Here is a 5,455-nt window from a genome sequence, read left to right on the forward strand (position 1 = left end):
GGCATTGAGAGAAGTCTCCTCTATCTATAGAGGCGTTAGATTAGAGTGCATTAGCCTCGCCGCGAGCCGATCGAGATATCTTTCGCTCCGTTTTGCGTACACGCACCGTCGCCACACCGGCTATATTTGTAACTAAGCGCGTTCCTCCTCTTTCGCGCGTTCCCCTTCCCTCCACTTCTTATCGAGCTTGATAACCGCCTCTCTATAATATATACGTGCGATTCGATCGAAGCGTGTAAAGAAGACCTTTCCTTTCGCTTATTTTCACATTTGACTTTTAGACACACTGTCTGTCTCTCTCTCTTTGGGTTTACGTGTCGTATCGTAATTTATTACGTTACATGGATATCGCGTGCTGCAAGAGTCGGATCGTGTCTGTGGCCTCCTTCGATAAATATAGATCCTCGATTCGAATCGATCTATTACGACCTATATTTTATTATCGAATCGAGTCGAAATCGGGTTGTGGATCATAGTTGAATCTCTCACTGTTCATATCACAGTTTCCAAGGATTTTCCTTCGAATGCAGTTACTTTCTTCGAATAAAAGTTCGAATAAAAGAATTTCTAATCGATCCGAAAAGCGGATTCGTTTCGCTTGAAATACGCGACGAGTTCGCAAGCACATTCAGAATTCGGACGAGCCTTTAAATGCCATCCGATTTCTCTCCCCACGACGTTGTTGATTCAACAACACCTTCAATCTATCCATTCCGGAGATCCGAACGTTTCCATCCGCCGTTTTATTTGTCCTTTCAATACCCGTACCGATCGATCTTCCAACCGATAGACTTTCTCGAGAATCTAATTCGAGGAGGGCGATTAAATCGTCCACGTGATCCGAAATTCTCGGCCCATCGTTCGTAACGTAACGAAGCGTTTCTCTCTTTTTTTTTTACGAGCGAGACACAAGAGTTGGAAACACGTCGAGCCTTCGTTTCTTCGAAACGAACGAAGAGATAATTTCGATCTCTCTCTCTCTCTCTCTCTCTCTCNTCGTCGCTTTTATGTTGAATGGAAAATCGTGGAATCGACNGAGGAGAGGGAAGAAGGGTCCCTTTTCGCCCAGGGACACGCCCAGCAATCAGGAACCGATCTCTCGAGGAAATTATTGTGTCTGGGCCACCTGAACGCGAATCTCGTTACCCTACATTCCCCGGGATATAATGGGGTGAAAGGAGGTAAAAAGGGGTTGGTCCTTTAGTTGGAATTCTCTTTCGCAGAAAGGGGCGAGCACCCCTTCTTCCTTCCTCCTTTTTTCCTTTTCTTTTTTTCTCTTCCTCTTGCAAAGATCCTCCGCGTTGTAGCTCGTTGTTAACCTTTTCCCTCGTTTTTTTGAAAAACGCGCGTGCACGAATTTTTCAAGGGGACGCGATTCGAATGAAACGAGACTTCCGAAGGTTTGTCGCGAACGTTTCATCGTTTCGAGAGAATCGAAGAAGGAAGAAAGAGCTGATTGGATGTAACGCGTTAATGGTACATCTGTAAGTGGAAGGGGGAATGGGGGAGGGGAGGCAATTTCATCGTTGTGTACAATCGGAAGAGGAGCTCTCTCTCCAAAGCCCCCGGATACCTGAGGGTCTTATTAAGTATTAAAACGTATCCGCTGTCGGGTTCTCTCTTGTTTTCTGGTAAGACAAGTCGAGATTAAGTTCCCTCGTTCGGTTAAAAGTTTAGTTGCTCGGCTGGCGCAGCTGCAGCGCGCTCCTCTTTCGATTCTCTCCACGGAATTTACATCCCATTCGTTCTTGCATGCCGCCGAGTTTTCGAGCCGCTCGGTTTAATCGGCCGCCTCGCCAGAGGGAAAGAGATTCCGATATTTCACCAGAAACGCGAAAAGGAAAATTAGATTCTTTCCTTCCTTCGATCATTTTTTTTTTGAAAAGTGGAAAGTGGCATCCCCGAAAAACGAGAGGAAGGAAGGGGTAGGGGATCATAATTAATAAAATATCGAGTGTGGCAAAGCTTCTTATCCCTCGCCTCGGGAGTAGCGGCGGTCTTAAACCCGTTCCAAAAGGCGCAGCGAATTTTCCGCGCAAATCCGCCCGTTTTCGCGTCATTACCGGATTTTCATGGTGGCTGCGACCGTGGAAAGCCGTCTCAACGCCTCCCTTCACTCCTCCCCCCTTCCCTTTTCTCGTATAATTCCGCACGGCTTTAAGGAGATGAACTCTCGCGCGACTCGAACGCGCCGCTTTCTTAAGCAGATAACAGCCCCCCTCCATTGCATTCTCTCTCGTTGAAATTCTCCGAGTCCGTTGAGAATCCAATTACGCGTAGTTTCCGTGGATATAACGCGGATCTTGTCAATTATTCGTACTCTGATCGCGAATTGGTGGGTGATTTTTATCGATTTCCGGTTACGCGTGTCTTCATTCTTGGTTCTTGGATTTTCGTGCTTCCGAACACACGTTTTTGGTCGTGTAATTTTAGTACAGGGACGGGTTTCATATCGCCCCTTCCGTTACGTATTAGCCGGGTAAATATTTGAGGTTAAAATATTTGGGAAGGAGGATAGATAATTTGGATCGCGATTATGTCCTTTTGTCAAATTTACAAACTTTATCGTTCGTGCTTCCGAGGGGAAAACGTATTTGCTGTATTTGGATGTTTTTCGGATCGCGATATCGTCCAATTTGTAATAATTCTTTTCTTTTTTATACACGTTCGACAAACGATTGGAATTTAATATCATTTGATTTCGTGAAATTTCGCGAAGATATACGCGTGGAAATACTTTATGGAAATTGGAGGGAGGAGGAATCCCCTTTCTGTTGGAAACGCGCCACCGCCTTCTTACCGTTAATTTATTTATTCAATCTGCGGATGCTCGTCCGCGATATTTGACAGACGGGGAGAGAAGCTAACAGCCCCTGGTTACGCCGCGGATTTGTTCGTCGTCTCCCGTAGGAAATGAACGGGCGGGGGGAGAAGAGCAATAACTGGTTTACGCCCAGGAAAACGGGGCACCCGAACAATTCGTCCGTGTGCATTATTAATAATCCTGAATTTGGATTTATTGCCACCCATTGCCGAGGGGTTCTCGAGACAGGGGGGAGGGGATTCCTTTTTTTCTTTCTCTCTCTCCCCTCCATCTCCGTGTTTATTTTCGTTCGCGGCCTACCTTTCCACCTTCCTCATTTTCTTTGATAATTAATCGCCGCGAAATTAAGAAATTTGTCAAGAAAACCGGAGATCTTGCGAAAATCAATTCTCCCTCGATTTTAAAACGGGGGAGAAATTTTTCTTCTCCTTTCAACGAATCTCCATTGTGAATAGTGTGAGAAGAATTTAATTAATTATCCTCGCCTATTATCCTCCAAAACTTTCACTTCTATCAGAATCTCGATAGATTCAGATGCGGCGAGGCGTTAATCGGAGAAATCGAAAATCGAAGGGGTTTGTTACATCGACGTAAGCTCGTCGTTAATAGCGTGGATGAAAGTCTTATCTTAAACGGGCAATTAGAGCGCACGAGGATTTAAACAACGTTTCCACGCCTGTTTGCATTATCGAGAGGCACGCGATACCTCGATACCAGACAATCCCCTCGGTTAATAATTTTCCTTCCTTCGAGGATCGCGTGGAATGTCCAACGATCAAACCTGCCGAACTGTAATCTCTCCCCGATCTAATTCCTGCCTACTCTGGATCTGGAGTGTGGGGTTGCTTCCATTTGTTTGAGGGTAACGGTGATTAGCAAAAAAGAAAAAAAGAAAAAGAAAAAGAGGCGCTTTGGTCGTGGATGGCGTGCGAGGAGATAATTAAGAGATCGATTCTCGCGCCAGAGCGTGTATATACAGATAGCGCAATGCTCCAATTTATCCTCCAATTATGCTCGTGATCGAGGATCGTTAAAATTGCGGAACTCGTTAACTCGATACTTTTTAAGAAACCACTCTCGTGAAACCTTGTGGAGCTCCTGTTGACTCTATGGAACGTGTGCATGTCGGGAATGATTAACCTTGTAGCTCGAGGTGTGCTGTGCCCGGCAATTAGAACGATTGCTTTCGAGTCCTGTGGGACTATGTTTAACCGATATTCCTTTATCACTTGGTCGTGAATTTAGTTGGTGAAAAAGAATGTTACGATTCAAATTTTTCTTTACCATTGATTTATTTCAATTGTTTGAAGAGAATCGAGTAGTAAAAATGGAGGAATAAATGAAAACTTTATTTATTCTTATGATATACACGAGAAAGAATATTTTCCAATTTCGTTATATCATTCAAAATGAAGTTGGATTGCGCGAATTCTGAATAGCGTCACCACTCAAATAAGATGGATTTCTTCAACTTGGCGAGGAATCTCGGTGCAGTGATGCACGAAGGAAGCGCAGTTCATTCACTAGGGGGAGGGGGGAGTCGTCACGAGGGCGGTTATCCTTTGCAAGGAAGGAAGCGGACTCCCTGTAGCGAGAAGAAGCTACGCACAACTCCGTGGACGACGTGGCGCGATAAATTTAACGAGGGGGGGGGGGGGGGCCCTACTTTCCCCGGCAACCCCTTCCAAACAAGGATAGGCGCGGGGGAAAGGGAGGGGGGGGGGGGGGGCCCTACTTTCCCCGGCAACCCCTTCCAAACAAGGATAGGCGCGGGGGAAAGGGAGGGGGGGGGGGGGGGCCCTACTTTCCCCGGCAACCCCTTCCAAACAAGGATAGGCGCGGGGGAAAGGGAGGGGGGGGGGGGGGGCCCTACTTTCCCCGGCAACCCCTTCCAAACAAGGATAGGCGCGGGGGAAAGGGAGGGGGGGGGGGGGGGCCCTACTTTCCCCGGCAACCCCTTCCAAACAAGGATAGGCGCGGGGGAAAGGGAGGGGGGGGGGGGGGGAGAAAAAATTTGGGGAGGGGGGGGGGGGGGTCCTACTTTCCACGGCCAACCCTTCGCAACAAGGATAGGCCGCGGAGTAAGCGAAGGGCGGAGCGCATTCCGTGTATTCGACCTTTTCGCAAACGCAGCCGGAGCAAGAGGCCATCCTTAACCTCTTCGGCGACGCGTGGCTGATTTATAAGGACAAGAGAAACCCTTCGTTCTCTATTCCTTGCCGCGTATACTCGCCGGCAGGAAGAGGACTCGGAACGCAGGCGATGTATGATGTACACGTGTGTGGCAAAACGTGGCTTCTTTCTCGTAGGTAATCGAATGCGATACTTTCGAGGCTGCTGCTAATTGTTGTAACTCTCGAATAATTCTTCCTTTTATTCGAAAATGGACGTATTATTATGAAGTTGTGGCATATTAGATCAGGATTATAATAGATTTTTCGACGTTTATAATTGTCGAAGTTAACGATCGAATTCATTGTATTGATTTTATTTATCGTTATTCGAGGCTGCTGCTAATTGTTGTAACTCTCGAATAATTCTTCCTTTTCGAAGATGGACGTGTTATTGTGAAGTTGTGGCATATTAGATCAGGATTATAATAGATTTTTCGACGTTTATAATTGTCGAAGT

General features: G+C 46.6%; 1 protein-coding gene across 2 annotated transcripts in view; it reads left to right on the plus strand.

The window, feature by feature from the left end:
* The window catches only part of LOC102672661 (headcase protein), a 146,868-nt gene that overhangs the window by 128,665 nt on the left and 12,748 nt on the right, over positions 1-5,455 (plus strand). Inside the window, exon 1 of one of the 2 annotated variants that reach the window (XM_006617098.2) lies at positions 498-502. The exons of the other annotated variant lie outside the window; for it this stretch is intronic. The gene's annotated coding sequence lies outside the window, so the exon portion shown is untranslated. Of the gene's footprint in view, positions 1-497; positions 503-5,455 lie in introns of those variants that run through there. 2 annotated transcript variants of the gene reach the window in all.

This window comes from Apis dorsata, unplaced genomic scaffold (assembly GCF_000469605.1).
Source record: "Apis dorsata unplaced genomic scaffold, Apis dorsata 1.3 scaffold_292, whole genome shotgun sequence".
Lineage (NCBI taxonomy): Eukaryota > Metazoa > Arthropoda > Insecta > Hymenoptera > Apidae > Apis > Apis dorsata.